Source organism: Meleagris gallopavo, chromosome 11 (assembly GCF_000146605.3).
Source record: "Meleagris gallopavo isolate NT-WF06-2002-E0010 breed Aviagen turkey brand Nicholas breeding stock chromosome 11, Turkey_5.1, whole genome shotgun sequence".
NCBI classification, from domain to species: domain Eukaryota; kingdom Metazoa; phylum Chordata; class Aves; order Galliformes; family Phasianidae; genus Meleagris; species Meleagris gallopavo.
Window position 1 is genome coordinate 2,840,802 of NC_015021.2, and position 19,030 is coordinate 2,859,831.

Consider the following 19,030-nt stretch of genomic DNA (forward strand, 5'->3'; position numbering starts at 1 on the left):
AGTAACTGAAATGAAATGTGCATTCTAATTGCATAATGCCAGGGATGAAAATGATTTGTTATGTTGTGACTTTAAGTCTTCATTTCAGTTCCAATAAGCCTTGCATAAAAATCTCATTATTCTGAAAGAGATTTGTTATAGCAGTGTAGCAGAACGGTTTATTTTAAACAAATAAGATACAAAAATCTGTCAAGAGTCTGAGTGCACAGGACACGATTCGACAAATCCCTAATTTCTTAAAGGAATCTTTCTGTGTGGAGAACAAACTAATAAGGATTCACAAATATTCAAACAATAGTTGCTTCTCCCTCACCCGTGTAGGAGTGCAGGCTTTGTGTCTTTAGTGCTTGTGGTTCTGAGAACTTTCCCTGTGACATCGTTGTCCTTTATGGCCTCATGATCTTGGTGTGTGAAAAAACTGTTGCTTTGGTTCTGCAGAGCATCCCTTTTGCACTTAAAATAAGCTGGTCTTCAGAGAGTGATTCCAGGTGTCCAACAGAAATTACTCTATTAGAAGTTTTCTGTACTGTGAAAACCTATCTTTACTGTGGGAAAATAATGTTTGTAGAAATTTGATTTCCTGAGGAGTTTACAGTCCATAGAACATAGTAACTGGGGAGTCTTAGTGAGCTTAAGCCTTATAATGGAACAGAGAATCAAATATGAGCAGAAGAGAGAAGCTGCTGCTTGTTAAGCATGCTTAATAATCTCCTGGTTCTCAATCCATATATATTTTTTTTCTGTTAATTCCTAAAGCTTTTGGAACATAAAAAGATGCATTAATCCCTTCTGCTCTACTTTCTTCTGCTACAGACAAGTCTTATGCCTGAAACTTTATAGTCTCTTGACCAGACCCTATTGGCGTTTTTCAATCTGTACACCCTTATTCGATGCCAGGAGCTGTAGGGAAAATCTAAGGAAACTTCAGAGCAGATTCTTTAACCCTAACTGGCTTTGACAAGTAATAACCAATTTCCAGCATATCAATGAAAGGTCTCCCACTGATGCTTGGTCTATTCCAGTTTCTCCACCACGTTTGAAGTCACTTAGTGAGAATTTTCTGCTGAGCAATACCCTTCTGCAAGACTCAAGACATCTCTTAAAATATCAAGACAGCACTTAAAATATTAGGCAATACCTTGCTTGAAAAAAAAAAAAAAGTCTGATAAATCTGATTCTAAAACTAGTATCAGATTAGTTGCTTTTTCATCCATGTAACTGTAGGGCATGCAGAACACAGCATTGATGTGTGTAATATGTATGTAAATACGTATGTATGTGGTGCTCAGGTACATGATTTATTAGTGGGTTGTTAGAGTTATGGTAGTATGGTTAGGTTGTGGTTAGACTTGATGATCTTGAAGGTCTTTTCCGATCTAAGCAATTCTATGATTCTATGAAGTGTCACTCAGGAGAGTGCCATGCCTTCTGGAAAAGGGTTAAAATCTGTTTGAAGTTTAGGCTTGGGGTGTGCTCTGAATGATGAGTCCAGAATGTTTATTGTCATGTAAATGACTAATGGCAGGGCATTTTGCTTCAGTTGGAACCTGCTTGGATCCATACTACCAAAGTAAATAAGTAAACAAGAAAGAAAAAAAAAAAGCAACAATGACAACCAAAAAATACCACCAAAACAACTGTTAAAACCAATGGAAAGAAAGAAAGATCAAGGTCAAGATCTGAAGGGAAGGACAAGGTCAGACTTCTTTTTATTTTATTTCTGTCATTCTAATCTGTGGATTCCTTAGAGCTTGTTTGCAAGCAGTATGTGGTTTTGAATTGTCATTTTCACTGTAGAAAGAGAAACCTTAGCATCTTAAATAACATCTCATTAGCCTTATTGAATTTGGCTGCTCTTTTAGTATTAATGGATAACATCTGAAATATTTCAATTACTCTTTTTAAAATAAGTTAGATACTATGAAAAAAGGGGTGCTTTTATTTTTCAGCTTATTTATACAAAAGAAAATAAATGTTTTGCAACATTGAAAAAGTTTACCTTAGGGGGCAGTATTCTTCAAAAATTGTGTTTTTCTCAATAACTAAACACCACTACTAACATCTCTTCACCTTTCTTCTGGAAAACTTTCTGTCATCCAGATTTGTAGTGTTAAATGACACATGAATCTCACTCAGAGGAGAATATTTAAAACATCAAGAAAAAACACCTTTTACAAGTAGCTTATTTTTGCCTTTCTGTACAACTCTCACTGTTGTGGCATTGTGCAGATAACATGCACACTTTCTTCACCAGGAAAAACAAACCACAAAAATGCCACCTAGCACGGTCAACATATAGCTCATATGCTTTTAACAAGTCTTATTTAACAGGAATGTATTTAAAGGACTAAAAATATACATATGGGAATTCTAATACAAAAATGACCAAAAAACCTCAGTTATGCTGATAGCCATCACATTTTTACCACGGGCAATTAGCACAGAAGCAGTGGAGTTTGAATCCACTACCTGTTTCAGGAGCTAAATTTTTTCAACGCTGTATGAATGATTTTACAGTTTAGTAAGGAAGATCTGTCTTTTGAATATGAGCTTTATTCTGTATGTGCTATAGTTTGAACAACTGTCAATGTTTAAAAATGAATCAATTTCTCAGTTCCTTCCTTTTCCTCATTAAAGGCTTTAAGTCTTCATTCAAAACCACACAGATATCTTGAGAGGTTTTAAAAAAAAATCAGTGCATGAGAGAATATTTTTGTTCTTGTTAAAACTGTCTTGCTAAGTAAATATTGATCAGATGCTGCAAAACCCTGTGGTGGAATTCATTGCATTTGAGAAGGAAGGAAGGAAAAAGCTGCCTCAGGCTACTGTAATGTATAGAAATGTGATGAACAAAACAGCCACGCACTGTGCTTCCAGCTGGGTTGCTGTTACAATAGGAGTACTTTTGAGCAAAGTCCTTTGAACCCATTAAATTCTCTCTCCCTCTTGTAGGATTATTGATTGCAGTTGGCAAGGGCAGCAGGTCTGCGTGTGACGTTACAGCCCTGCAGCACTACTAGCTCCACTGAGAGTTGTCGTGGTGTTTCTGCTGGGACAGCTGGGCTAGGCCTGAGTGCTTTGCCTTTTTGTCTCTTCTCTTCTGCATCTTAGAAGTATTGAACATCTTATGAAATCTTTTGCCATGTCACATGGAGATGTGTCACATCATACAGATGTTTTCCAGTATCAGCCTTGAGCCACAGCACTCTGGGATTACTTTTCAGGGGCTTATGGAAACGGGGAGTTAAATGATCGTTCTCCCCGAAACAGGGCTGGGCTTTGCCTGTTTACACAAGGCCCAGTGAAGGGGATTGATCTGTGTGAGATCCCTGTGAGAGAGGGAAAAAGCTGCCTCTCCCACCTTGTGATCCCCAGCTCAGGGAGATCCATGCCCTGTAGTGAGCTTAGCTGCATGCAGGCACACCAAGGTCTGAGTTGAACAGAACTACACAGCTGGGGGGTGCACACCTAATATTTCTTATGAAATTTATTGTGTTGCCAGATCAGACAGGAGAAGCATGATAATTAGTCTCTAAAATAATTCTTTACAGATTCAATTATTTACCCCCAATTCATCCTTCTAAGCACTTTAATCACTGTTCTCTGCACACCATGAAATTTAGCCCAAAATATTTGGTTGCTTCTGTGTCCATTTAATTCTCTCTGCTTTCGTGGCACTTTTTCATGCATCATGTTTAGTTTTTGATCCTTACATATTTTGTAAGGAACAAAATGTTCAGTCATTGAGGATTGTAATGCTTGTTGAGGTAGCCTTGCTAAGATTTTCCCACTGGAGTCCAAGCACAGATTCTCTGTCATTGGTTGCTAACTATTTTGGAAATTCCTCAGGTTCACCAGCAAAGCCTGGGGTTTGTAAGACAGGCATATATGGGCATTCATGATAGCTTTGGAGAAATTTGGAACCATCGAGTGCTAGAAGGAAAAATTTCTCCATCCATTCCAAATAGATGTGGCTGTGTTCAGAAGTTAATGATACATAAATTATAGTGCAAAAGTAATTAGAGTTTAATATTGAATTACGGATAAGCAGATCATCTTTTATAAAATGCAACAGCATGATTTTCTAACATCTGTTATGTCTACCAAGTTCACATTCTCCATTGTTTTTCTAATCTATATTTTTCTATTCTTTTTCTTCTGATTCCCTTACTTATATCACCATTGAATAAGTACGTAACACTCAAAATCTTATTTCTTTTCCCCCCAGTATTGTTATTGAACATGCTAAGGATATAATGCATCCAAATCCTACTGGGCTTAAAGGCTGGATTTCTTTCTGGTTTCTTGATCTGTTTTTTGGGTTGATTTTTTTCCTTTGTTGATGTTCACTGAGCTGATGTATCTTGTTTGCTATTTAGCTGTTTTTCTTTAAGACAAATTGTATTAAAAAGAGTTCAAGATTACATTAGTAAAATCCTGCTTGCTTTCTTGCTGCAGAAGATTTTACCACAATCCAAATGGTAATAGAAAAGCACTTTGTACAGTTCTGTATCACAACACCATTATGGCATCTAATGAGAAAACGTGTTTATACTGACATCTGGGCAGTTAAACACTGCTCTTTATTCTCTGTGGCTGTCCCTGTATGAACACAGGTATTTTTAAACTTCAACTTATCAGACTCCTGTGCTGTTTTTTGACTTCGAGTTTCTTCTGAAACTGGCAGTTGTTATGGCAGTTGGGAGTAAGACAGAGCTCTCTGGATTTTTGATGTTGCTATGTTGCTGTTCAAGTTTTTAAGGTTTAAAAATTCTTTTCCTGTGTATTTGAAATAATTTCCTAATTTTTAATAGTAGTCCTTAAGTCTGTAATTTAGTGGCAACAGTAAGTCTGCATTACAGCTTGCAAGCAAAGTAACAAGAACATGCTGTGCATTGCACTAAAGAAGGTATTTTTGTTACATATGAGCCACTGTTACCTATTCAAGTCTCATGATTTTGTTGTCACATCTTGAAAAAGAAAGCTCAATTCCATGAAAATAGAAAATTTTCACTTTCCAATCATAATTTCAAACTCCAGTGTGCAGCCACTGCCCAGAACTGCCTCCTGTCTTCTCTGTGCCATGTTCATTTACTGGCCATGTTTTCTTTTTTTAGGCAACATTCCATAAACTTTAATGGATGGTGATTTGACTTCTCTATAACATATTCTAAGTTTGCATGTAACTGTTTGACATTTAAAAGGTGTTTAGAGTTTACCTATATTCATTCTTAATTTTTCTGAAATGCATACATTACTCACTGTGTTCTGAGAAGCACAATTAGAGATAGCTTCTTCCCCTTGGTTTAATAATGAATTTTCATTATATTTCTTAGTTCCTTAGTGACAGTGACAACTCAATTCAGTAATCATCTACAAGAGAAGTAGTACAAAAACAGGTTGTTGTTTTTTTTTTCCAGTAATTTCATCTACCTGCAATCTTAAAGTAAATGTCTTTTCTGTTGGGTTCATCTGCTTCATAAATCCTGTAACCAATAACTAATAATTAAACAATTGCATGGCATCAGATTACCTCCAAAGAAAGATTAGTACTAGGAATAGCATCTGAAGTAGCCAATCTGTTGTAATTATCAACAGGAAACTGATAAAAAACTTGGGAATCGTTATGTCAAATTTGTGTCTGTAACACTCAGAACTCATTTGAATTTTGAGGAAGATATCAGCCATTCTACTTCCTCATCCTTCTTATCACAAAATCATAGAATCACTTGAGTTGGAAAGGACCCTTAAAGATCCTTAAAGTGGTCCAACTCCCCTGCAATGAACAGGGACACCTCCAGCTTATCTGGTGCTCAGAGCCCTGTTCAGCCTCACCTTGAATGTCTCCAGGGGCAGGGTTTCCACCACCTCTCTGGGCAACCTGTGTACCAGTGCATCACCACGCTTACCGTAAAAAACTTCTTCCTTATATTGAATCTAAGTCTTCTCTCTTGTAGATTGAAACCATTTCCCCTTGTCGTATCACATCAGACACTGCTAAGAAGTCTATCCCTTTCCTTTCTTATGGCCCCCCTTTAGGTATTGAGAGGCCAAATCAGGTCTCCCCAGAGTCTTCTTCAGGCTGAAGAGCTCCAGAGCTCTCTGCTTGTCCTCATAGGAGAGGTGTTCCATCCCTTGGATCATTTCTGTGGTTCTCCTCCTGATGCTAGATGTGTTCCAACAGGTCCATGTCTCTCCTGTACTGAGGACTCCACATCTGGACTCAATACTCCAGGTTAGGTCTCACCAGGACAGAATAGAAGGGCAGGATCACTTCTCTCAGTCTGCTGTGGCCATGCTTCTTTTGTTGTGGAAGATTTCTACTGAAGAAATTTGTGTGGGGACCTTGTTCAGGAAAATAGGATATTAGATGATGTCAGTGATGTCGGGCTACTTTTTTCCCTTTCATAATTGTCAGAAATGAATATATTCTTAAATATAAAATCCGTGCATTCCTGAGAGAAGTTAAGAAGAAAAAGGTATTTTTAGCTGCTCTGTTCTGTTTTTGTATGGTCGCTGGCTGAACTCCTGGAAGTGAGCATCTTTTATCTCATTAACTTGTTTCTCTTTGGGGAGCGTTTTGTGGGTGCCCTTGAACTAAGTCACAAGCATCACTCTTACTGACTGCAAGGCACTAGTATATCTTCATATGTTGTCTATTTTAATTACCATTTATACAGCACAAAATACAACTCATTTTCAGTTATTATCTGATATGGAGCATACACCCTAATCCCCAAGGCAGAGATCCTTGTACATTTTTTATCACTTCAAGACACAGCATGTCAGTGTTTTCTGATTGCCTTATTTTTAAGCTAAATTCAGCAAGAAATGTTCCCTGAAGATCCAAATTGTTCAGAAAGATATTGCTTTGTTATGACAACCAGGCATCCCTTCTCACCCACATGGTACTGTCTCATTTCAAATTATTGCTTTTTTTGCCTATACTTCTTATTTCTGAAATATATGATAAAGTTTAATCTCTGGTATAAAAAGATCTTCAATTCTCTACTCCTCTTTTCATCAAATGCTTTGCACGTGCCAGCACTTTCCTCTCATCCACAACAAAATAAAAGGTTGTCTCAGAAATATAAAAAATATCTACTCCTGTAGAATAGCTGGGCTCAGTAACTGAGTCAAAGCATGACTTTCCTGGGAATGCCACTTAGAGCCATCTATCCACAGAAGATGCTTTTGCTGGCCCAAAGCCCAGAGCTGTGCACAGACATCAGGCCTGCTAACTCTAGTGGACATTGAGCTGGGTGAGCTGTAGAATAGGCACATTCCCCAGAAAGTTGCTTGTTCACCTCCATGATTCTGAGTCTCAATTTACTTGCATCTAAAAAGGGAGGAAATGTTTCATGGTTATGCCTGCCCCTTCCATCCATCATTTGGATTTTTCATAAAATCAGAAAGAATCTAGTTGTTTCGGGCACATTACCTGCAAAATGGATTAGTAGCCCCAGGATTCAGTGTTATTTCTAAGCTTCAGGGAAGTTTAACGCTTGTTAATCATATCTATGCTGGCTTTCAAAGCAGCCATAGGTGTTCAGGAGCTGGCCAGTGCAATGATATTGTTGCAAATCTGCAGAGATTCACAGATTTAAATTACCACAACTGAAAGAGAAATCTAACGATTAATATTTTCCTTTCTTCAGAGAAAGATATCCTTAAGGCTATGCAGTGAACAGAACAAACTTATCATTACTATGCACTGAGCCATGATATAGCAAGAATATCCTTAAGCTTTGAGAAATATTTCTAGAAATGCATCACCAGATATTATATTAGAAAGCACACATTATAATATTCATTACAGTAGTAGAATGTGAACTGCATGTTATTGTAAAAGAAAATCCAATTTGCTGCCTACTGCCTTCAATTTGGTTTTGACAAGTACTCAATCTTTTTCTGTATTTTGCTTTCTATGTTTATCTTCCTGGGCATGTTCTGTAATGTCTGCTTAGGGCAAAAACAATAATCTGTTCATTTAATTTACTGAAAAAGCTCATGTACTCTCTGTGCTTACTAGGTACAACAATATGAAAACAAATCCCAGTTGCTAAAGATCCATTTGACAGTATGAAATAGATTCTGTCTTTTTAATTTAGGCAAAAAGCTGGAGAGGGCATAGAATGGATGCAAATTTACTGAGTTGTGCCATTTATTTATGAATGGTTGCAGGGGAGTGATCTGCAAAACCCTATATTATTTTAACAGCAATGGATGAACCTAACTGGGTATAAAAAGAAGTGGTGTTTGACCCTTGAAGAAACACTCAGGGAACCATCAGGGTTTTTTACTTGGTTTAAAATCTGAAAACCTGAGTTCACTACAATTTCTACAGACAGTTTTTCCTCAAAGTGGAACATGTTTTTAATTAAATTACAGTTTGCTAGTTGGTAATTTTTCTTACTGCTAATCATGGGAGGGGGTGGGAAGGAGAGTGGCAATAGGAACTTAACAAAATCTTAACACTTCTTTTCACTTGTGCTTGAAGTGATACTGTGTGATGAAAGAGAAACTCATCTTGCCAAAATTTGAGTGTCTTAGCTCTGAGGTGTGATTTGCTTTATATTCTTTCTAAATAACCACCTGAATTTGTTTAAGAGTTTTGTCTGGAAGTCTCAAAAGAGAATGGTCTATCTTGCTCTCGGTAATTTGAAGAGTGGTGAAAAGGCATCCCTTATTTTCTTCATAGTTTTACCATGGATACAAGTGTGATATTTTGAATAAGATCTTCAAATTCTATAAGTCATAAACACCTTCCACTGGGGGAGCCTGTTCCCCAAGACATACATCAGATTTTAGAAAATGAAGATTTTTTTTCTGTAGAGCCTACAGAATCAGATAACCTGGCCACTCTGACCTAGAAAACCATTTTTTTAAAACCCCAATCCCTACCTTTTTTTTTTTTTTTCTTCCAGAAAATAAATTAACAATTACAAGGATATTAATGTTTGTTTTTACAATGCTGTTAAACCAAATGTTGTGTTCCTTCAGACAGCATACACTGACATGCTTCCTCTTCCCTCAATTTTAACAGGGAATTGCTGAAGGCTGCCCAGGTTCGGTTCACTATTTCCTTACGGTATAAGCATACTAACAGCTATGCCATGGCCTAATCACCTTGTCAACCTGTTTTTGTAGAATCAAATACTGCCAGAGCCTATTTGATACTTCCTAGACACCTTAAATTAACATTCTGGGTAGGAAAAATAAGTCTATCTTTTTTTTTCTTCTTTTTTGAAGAGTTTAGTTCCATAGCCAGAAATGTTTTTATCCTTAAGAAACAAATACTGCAGTCTCTGTCACAAGAAAATTCCCTTTGACTTCAAATATACTTTGCTTGAGCTGGCTTGCAGGATTTGACCATCTGCAAGCTAGTCTGTAAGACATCGGGCTTCTGATTTACTTGATATACACGTCCAATCTGTTTTAAGCTCTTGTGAGCATTTTAATTTTTCTCACTATGGCATTCATTCATTACGGAGATAGGTGTGATTTTACAAACTGTGTTGTCACATTCTGCAGCTCTGCTCTCAATCGGTACATTTGCAACCAATTGCAACTGTTTTCACATGGCCTGAGTGTGCTTCTATGGCTGACATATAGCTGGCAAGCCCATCACTGTGATTCTGATCCCCACATGTACCTGCTGCATTATCCCACTTTCTCAGGATGTGGGGAAGTGTAGAAGTTTCTTCTAAGTCCCCACTTTTTATTGGTGTGTCTGAAGCTGCTTCTGTTGTGCAAGTGCTGAACGTCTCGTGTCTGAAGCCTGATTTGGATTTTCCAGAAAAAAACAATCTAACTTTCCTGGCACGTTTGCAGAATTAGGTATTGTAACATCACTAGAAGTAATGACTGATGTTATCAATCATTTATCTGGGGACAGAATCCCCCAGTCACTCAGTGCCATGTCTCAACATCTTTCCTTCACACATGTCCTTACAGGAAAGCTCCCTTGGATGTGCTGTGTGGAAAGGAGTTGGGATAAGGTTGCCAGACCCAAGGAATGCAGGCCAGTGCATCTGCAGAAGTGCAGGATGGGGAAGGCATTTTTTTAATCCAGTGCTCCAAGAGCATTAAACTTTAGACATTGACATCTTCTGAAATTGCTGTAATATTAACATACTCTAAAAGAACATGATTTCTCCTGCTTCTTGATTTTTTTAAGAATGTCTCTCTGCTTTGAAGTCTAAATTACTTCCATTTCCTAGAAATTATTCGTTTTTTGAATAAAGTTCTTAATCCTCAACCAATATGGAAATGCATAAGAACTTCAAAACACGCTCCTTGGTGATTTAGTCTTATATGTCTTCATTCTGCACGAGCCTTTAAATGATTCTCATTTCATCTATTGACTTCCATCTCTGTTTGCTGTAAGCTTTTTGCCAATGAGAGCCTTTCACAGTAACCAATGTTTCATATACAGCAATTGTGCAGGATAATTAAATAAAAACTCTGTTTTAAATCAATTTAAATCAGACTTTCAGAAATGACAGTTGCTGCACTGTAAAACCAGTGAACAAACCCTTTCAAATACTTAAATCAATCTCAACTTTGTTTCATCTTAATCTTCAGAAAGCAATTCCTGCAAATGTCAATACTGCCCTGATAGATTAGGTGATGATATCTCCGTATGTGTTAGCTTCAGAGATACACTGGTATCAGACCAATTAAATGAATATAATTGTTACTTTTCTACACTTTATAGATAGAAGCAGATTTCTGTCGTGGTGCTATGGAGATAAGGCATGTGTTTGGCATGTATTTACTGCTGTGGTTAATGATTAGTATTAGCATAACTGAATTTCTCCCATTACATCTCCTATGTATTGGAGATGCATAGTAGCTACTACAGATTTTATCAGCTAACAGCCAGTGATGTCATATGGCCATGCAGCGTAAATATCTGTATGATTCGGGAGATGATTTTTGTTCATCTGCTTGGGCTTCTTTTGTTGTTGTTATTTTTTGGCTTGCTGTTTTGGATATTTTCTTACTTGTTGCTGTTGGTTTTTGTTGTTGTTGTTCTGCTATTGGGGCCTGGTTTGGACCTGTGTTGTCCAAATGCACCAGCAGAGGTAATCTTTTTTGCCACAATAAAAGACACAGTGGGAATAAATAATATAACAGTAAGTTAGAGATGGACCAAATCACCAGCATGACAAAAACCATCTCTGCTGAATCTCATTTAGAAGTCATATGCAATATACAAAACTGTTTGTTTATTTCTCTTGCTTGAGTCTGCTGTTACCAGTCTATGAACATCGAATACACATTTCAGTGCACATATTCCCAAAGAGGCTTGCAGTAAAGTAACTTCTAATGTATGTTCCTGAATGATATTTCCTTAGATGGCACTTGTCATCTACAATCCTGAGTACAGAAGTAAATACCACTCAGTTATCAGTCGTGGTGTTTGTCTGGTGATAGCACTCATCTTATTCACCTATATAGGTCTTGTGTTGGTAACAAATGCAGTCATAAATGAAAAAAAGATCAAGAATCAGTGGGTGCCATTGCTGTAAGTAGGCAGCTACTTGTCTAGCTCTGAGAACTCGCGTGATTTGCGATCATTAAAAAATCAAAATCTGGATCACTAAAATTAGTTGAAAATACATAGCATTTGTATCTTGTTCAAAAACTGCAGCTGGCAGAGGTGGTTAATTGATTTGTAGGTTATTCTACAAAGTATTAGTGATGCCTTCCTCTGAAACACTTAGCTGAAGCTGTAACGTGCTTTTAATAAGACTCAGAGATATTACATCTAAAATTTCATATCCAGATAGTATCATAATTTGCCTTCGCTTTTTGTGAGAATTGAAAACTGTCAGGAATTACGTTGTTTCTCAGGTAAAATTACAGCTATTTCAGGGCGTATTCACAATGTCTGATGGGCCGAGCAGCCCTCAGCTCAGATTGCTGCCTCTGCATCTGCAGACAGTGTTGCAGAAAGAGTGTGTTAGAAATAACTGAGAAACCAAGATTCACTGATGATACAAAATTGTCCAGATAAACGAATCTGAGCATGACTAACCCAGCTGGTAATTGGTACAAGGGCCGACTGTCTGCGTAACAGCAGATGAAAGAAAGAAGGTAATGGTAATTTGGCTGTGTCCTAGTATCTTTGATACAAAAGGGAACACACAAGTAGGGAGAAGGACAGATACCTCTCCTAGGCTGAAAAAAAGATCCCTAGCAATAAAATCAGTGTTGAGTGCATTGAAATTTAGTAAGGGTAAAGAAAGAAAGAGTTTCTATAAATACATTTGATGAAAAAAAAGAACAGGCTATCAATTAATGGGAAAGAGAGAAAAAGGAAGAAGCCAGAGAGGAAGCATTCAGTGTCTTCTTTCTGTCTATAAAAAAGGTTAGCAGTGACCAGATACTTATGAGCCTAATAAGGTTTTAAGAAAGATCCAAAACAGATATAGCAAGAACTAATACTATCAGACTGATTTGATTTTCTTCTTTGACAGAAAGCTTGCTAGCTCTAAGTGTATGCTGTACTGGAAATTTAGATAAAGCTTACTGTCCTGTCCACTGATGTGTTCATAAGCAATAAGGTGGATAAAGCACCTCTAAGATGTAGTGATACAGTTAGTTTGGAAACTGTAATTGAACAGCAATAATTGTCAATATGTCTTTCCAGTTTCTAAAAGGGTGTTAAGACGTTTTCCATTTTAACATATTTTCCCTTTTCCTTTCTTCCCTTTTTCTTTTACCAGTGGAAAAAAAAGATGAAAGAATTGGGTTCAGTAGTACACTTATTTAAATCTAATTTGTTTGCCAGAGAGTCAAATTCCTCTTAGGATGGAGACACACGGTACAATGCATGAGATGTACAGAAAAATGTTCTCGTTGTTCAATCAAGGGTAAGAACAAGAATAAAACCAGAGTTTTCCTCCATTAGTCTGAGCAATTTGTGGAGGAAAAAAAAGTCTATATATTAAACTCCTACTTAATAAATATAGTATAATAGCTTTCTTCTTCTCTATGTAGCTCAAATAAGTAGATTAGAGGAGGGCAGAACAGTAGGAAAAGTAAGTTGCTGTTTGTACTTTCATGAAAATGGGCTGAAGGGAAGAAGAGGTCAGCTGCTAACCTACGTATCGCTCAGAAACTAAATTCTCATGCAGAAACCCTCCTGTTGCATGATTTGTATTAGTATTTCTTTCCAAATCCATAACTGCTGATTAATGAAGATTAATGTGCCTATGGCCACAAGTAAGCTTTTCATTTTATTATTTTTGAGCTTTTCATCTCTGTGATTAATAATTTGTCAAAACGCTTGAATTCTAGCCTCAGAATACTAAATACATTAGTAATTAGAGCTCTGCAAAATAACACTGTAAACAGAATACCCAATTTGCCTTTCATATATGCTGTAAAATACAAAGACCTTAAGTAGGAGGAGAACCAAAGTGATGCAATACAGAGAGAAATGGAAATGCTTGTGCCTGGAGACTGGCACCTGACAGAAGAATGGGGTCTGCTTCTGGCCCCTTCCTCACCAGAGACACGGTCTATGGATAAGTATGTGGGAAAGGCATGTTGTTTGGGGAAGGTAAGCCATGTGTTTGGGGATGGGGAGTCTCCAGTCCAGAATGGAAAGAGCAAGAATGGAGACCAGGAGCTAGGAAACAAGTGGGAAAGACAAGGGCAATTATACTAAAGACTGTAGGCAAGTGGGCAAAGAAGATATTTGCTACTTCCAGACCCAAACTGTACATTGAATTCCTATACTCTCTCACATTAAAGGAATGACCCATTAGAGATACAAGTATTTAAATAATGTATAGCGTGGTACATATCAAAGAACAATTTTTTTTTTAGTGGGACTGGCAAGGATGGTTTAAGTCAATAGGGAGTTCAAAAAACAAAGCTGCCAAGGATAAGAATGGGTGTTAGGGAGAAACAGTCTCAGGTAAAATGGGAGAGTCCTTAGTTTGTACCCAGGATTCACAGGCAGGATCTGCTCCACAAAGATGATAAGCCTTACAATAGTAGTTTGTGACTCAAACTTACTTTCTCTCCCATTGTCAGGGGAATAGCACTGTGTGACATTTGAGGGAAATTCAATTGACTCAGAATTTTTGAATATTCTGAAAATCATAATAATTCATTTCATCATAGAATGGTCATCAGGAATATCAGATATATTCTTTTTCCTTGGTGGTGTGAAGTGATAATTCTTAGAATCTAACCTTGTGTGGTGCACAGGTCAGTGATCATAAGTAACAGAGACCATCATCATAACCCACCTTGGCTGCTGAGATGGAAACATAAGTTTTAAATGTGAACAGTTGATTAGTTCTAAATTGATGCTGTTGAGCTGTTCTTTACATTTTGGGACTTACTTTTTTTATTCAGGAAAATACAGAAGTTGTGCTCTTATAGTTACATCATCAATTTAGAAAAATATGTGGAAAGAAAATGGAAATGCTTTTTCCTGAAGCCAATCTATGAATATCTAACTCACTGAAAATTCTGAGGGAATGCACTCATTATTGTCACTAATGTTATTATTGGGAAATTTGTTACAAATTCTCTTACTAAAATGTGATTTATGCTATTTCTGTCATCCATTAGAATCATGAGTTTTGAATGAAAATAAATTCACTAAATAAGTAGTAATTTCTTTTTTAAAAGGCATCTTGGGAGCAATCATATTCTATCAAGATTTCTAAACCAATGTTAGCATCCACTGCTGCTTAGGGAAGCTAATTTTCTATTTATTTATTTATTTTAAAAGTTTTTATTAATCAAACAGTTGTAAAACTTTTACAGAAGAACTCATGGAGCCAGTGTAACTGAAATGGTCTTCATTTGTAACTGTAACAGTTAGGGTAAGCTTTGGATAATTATTCCTGCTCTTATTTTCATTTATTCTGATGATCCTGTGTTTGTATAGGAAGATGTTTTATTCTTTTCAAGTGGTATTTGTTTCATAGACACCCAATCAATGCCATTTCTATGGCCACTGGAAATGGCCACGATAAACAAACACTGTTCACACTTTAACTGCTTCTTCTGGGTGCTCCACTACTTCAGAGGCGAGCTCTCAGCTAGGATGTATGCTAATTAAGGAAAAACATTAGCTATTGTTTTAAGATGGAATGGACAACTGATACTGACAGAACCTTTTGGACTTCAGCTAAATAAGCAGCTCTGTCTGTATGACATTTTCTTTCTTTCGTTCTTTTTAAATTTTTTTAATTTTTTTTTTTTCAATGAAAGAAATCACAGCTGATGTTTGGTATCTTGATCACTACTTTTCTTGTCTGAATAACTGTCACATTCAGGGTAGATTGGACATTTTACTGAACTACCTTCGGTGCAGAAAAAAAAAAAACAGATGCTGATTTGGTTCCATGCAGTGAATATCTTTTGCTTGGACTTCTCCAGAGAGCTAACAAATGTCTTTTCCCTGATTTTTGCAGAAGATCCTGCAGTGCTGATCATTTTCCCAGTCTCTAGGGAAGCAACTGCAATGTGCCAACACACTGTGAGTTTCAAAGCTGGCATGGAGTGCCTACCCTCCTGCTGAGAGGCCCTCATAAAAATAAGGTGACCTCAGTAAAATTACCCAGCAGGCCTTGGTGAAAATGAGCAGAGGCGACCAACTGTTAATATGATGATGTCAAGCACATTGTTCTACAATAATGTAGTTGCTAGTACTGCAATCAAGGAAAAACAGCAAGGAAATCTGGGAGAAAAACTGCTTTTCCATTTACTGCAACCATTCTGCCTAGACTAGAAAAATAAAAGCAAACAAAAGCAGTTAGTTTAACCCCTGCAAATGCCTGTATGTAACTGAAAAACCTGGTGTTTCTTTTTGATCTTTGCTCACCATTCTGGTGGTGCAGCCACTGCAGGCTTTGGACATTGTGCAATCAAATGTGAATTCATGCAATTCTGGTTGCAATTAGCCCTGATTTCATGGCAACAAAAAAGAAGAAATATTATGGAAGGGAGCAAGTAACCTAGTCACTCCAAAAGTAATGCCTCCTATCTATTTCCATGGAAACTGCAACAGATACAAAGAGTGTAATAATGCTAGTTTAGAGAGCAAATTCTCAGGTAGAAAACATTACTCTTCAGAATAGTCACAACCATCAGCTGTGCATTTTTGCCAGCAATGAACAAGAGTCTGCATGCCACACTCATAAAAATACACACCAGTAGAGGTGATTCACTGTCACCACTGCTGAAATGCACCACCCGCTACCACAATGCGTTCACATTGTTTGATTTCCATAATCATTCAGCAGTCACCAGCAAATGTCAGTGGGAGCCATTGATGGTGTAGAGATAGATGGGTGTTCCATCTATTCTTTCCTGGCTTTGCTATTGACTCTGAACAGGACTTGCAATCACAGGCACGCTGAAAAAAGGATCCAAGTGGTCTTCAGCTTGTTATCTCTAAGTCCTCAGGTTAGTTTTGAGAACAGTGAATAGTAAACCTAAAATCTTCTAGAGAGTTATGTGTTCTTATTAGGATTTCTCTTTTATGGGAAATTGATTTCTAATAAGTGAGCTGAGAAGAAGTTGGAAAATCTTACCAAACATACTGAATAAACGAATTGGAAGCAAATCTAGGTATAATAAGTGCATCTGTTTGTGCGTTCATATGCAATTTGACCTGTGGTATGTGATATAGAAATATAGATTGGTGTGTAAATGAATGATTTTCCTAGGCAGCTAGGAATAAACAATGATTTATCAATAAATTGTCTGAGCTGTATCGTATTCATCTAAAGCATCATCACTTTGAAAAAGCTGAAAAAATAAAATCCTTTTAACTTCAGAATAATTCAGCATTTCCAGTTCTCCCATGTATCAAAACTTTACAGAAGACTGATAGTTTTGCATATGATTAATAGTGTATTCACGAAAAAAATTCTCACCCTACCCTAACCCACCATGAAATGTCGTTTCTGTTTGGTGTGTGTCTACAGACTATATTAAGGCACAGATCTACAAACTTTTTCTGCATTTGAATTTCTCCTTAGTCTCCAAAATAAGACAGACATGAATGGTTGCCTAACTAAATCATCTGAAATGTCGCAGAGCTGATTATAGTTGATTACAAATTAAACTCTCTTGCATTGGAAACTAAAATTTTGTGACATCAGTGTAGTATATTGCAAATATTTGAGTGTGAAGACAATTTTCATAAAATCAAGTAATCTCTGTGATAGATTATTAAATTAATTTTAATTTTGTATATAGAATATAACCTTATCAGAAATTGTTGTCTGAAGTGCAGTTTCTGATGGATGAGGTTGACCTACAACCTGTAATGAACTCCAGAGATCAGCAATGTGGGTAAACTGTTTTCTACTCAGAAGGCTGGAAGAGTAGTCTACAATTTTCCATTCCTCAGGATATTTTTGTATTGCATAGCCTGTTAGGGAAATCTTTTAGAAAAATATTTTTTGACTGGTTTTGTGCCTCCTTGGAATTTGTCACTACCTAAAACAAATTGTTGTTTGTATTGATCACAGAAAAAGATCATGTTAGTATTAGGGATACGCTGAAGAGCTATGCTCTGTTCCCTCAAAAGCTGCAGACAGAAAAAAAAAATATTAGTGTTAAAAAAATGTTCTATCTCATGTAGTCATTTTTTTTTTTTTAATTAAGAAATCAGATAAATGATTAAATGTTGTTATGAAGAAAAAAATTCAGTTCAAAATGGTTAAAAAGAATAATTGGATACTTTAGAAATTTTAAAGTGCATTAGATTTAGATAAAATGTTCTGTCACTGCTGAACTTTATAGTCTTATTTAAAAAAAATGTTAACTTATATTTTTCACAGTGATCTATTGTTGAATAGATACAGATATAATGTGTTGGAAACCAAATTGAAAAGAATTGAGAGAAAAGCTATTGCATGTTTATATTTACCAATAAAATTATTGCATATATTTTGAATTCCAAAGTTTATTTAAAGTACACGTGGTTAATGTTAACATATTGTCTGCTTTTATGGTCAAGACATAATAGTTTTATTTATTGGTGGTTTTTGTTGTTGGAGGTGTTTTTTTGTTTTTGTTTTTTGATTTGTAATGGAATGATCAAATGATTATTCAGTAGCATTTCAGCTACAGGATACATTTTCAGCTCTAAATTTGGATATTGTTACAAAGTACTGTAAAATTCTTTGCATTTGAGCCAAAAATATTCTCATCTAACAACAAAATACAGACTCAGCAATCCTGGAATATTTAGTAAATTTCTGTATTTCAACATATTTCATCAGTGATCTGGTAAATTTGACTACATCTACTGCTGCTGTTTAGTTATCTAAAGTAGAAAGTAAAAGAGTAATTTCAGGAGGTATTTGTAAGACTTTGGTGACTGCAGGGTAAAATGATACATGAAATTTATTGTGGATAATGGTCCAGTAACACAGAAGAAGAAAGTTGTTTGAGCTCAACATAGAATGATGAGCTCAAGGCTCTTTAATTGTCAAGTGCAAGATCTTGGTGCTGTTAAAGATAGTACTGGTGAAAAATATTAGCTTGGTGTTTGGTGAGTTTCCAAAATGAATCATGTATGAATTACCAAGGAAGGAAGAGAGAAGTAAAATGTGCTGTTATATTCCTCTGTAAATACATTCTTCATCCCCACCATGAATGCCATGGTTTTCTTTGTTGTCTCTCCCAGCTCACAAAGGATATATTAGAATTGAGAAGGGTTAAAGAAAGGAAATAAAGGTGGTTTGTGTATATCAATGGCTAAGTGGGCTGGGACTTTTTATTGGAAAGAAGACAGTTGGGAAAAGGAGGCTAAACTTCTAGTTACTTCATTAAATACAAATATTTTTAATGTGATATTTGAAAGTCCTTTGTTTTCTTGTCCTTTTGTCTGTTTCTGTGTTCTTTATGGCCTCAAATTAGGGTAAAGACAATTAAAGGTAATCTACCATGAAAACGTCCATGTTAGTCTTTAATAGAAATCAGTGGTAAAAATCCTTGTGGGATTAGATTCACAATATGTAAATACACTCCTTTG

General features: G+C 36.4%; 1 long non-coding RNA gene across 1 annotated transcript; it reads left to right on the forward strand.

Annotated features, from left to right (window-relative positions):
* The first annotated feature begins 331 nt into the window (after nt 1-331).
* Nucleotides 332-15,981, forward strand: LOC116217045. The gene is made up of 3 exons (XR_004160922.1): nt 332-488; nt 1,541-1,696; nt 15,453-15,981. It is a non-coding gene; the product is annotated as an uncharacterized LOC116217045 (long non-coding RNA).
* Nucleotides 15,982-19,030: the final 3,049 nt, after the last annotated feature.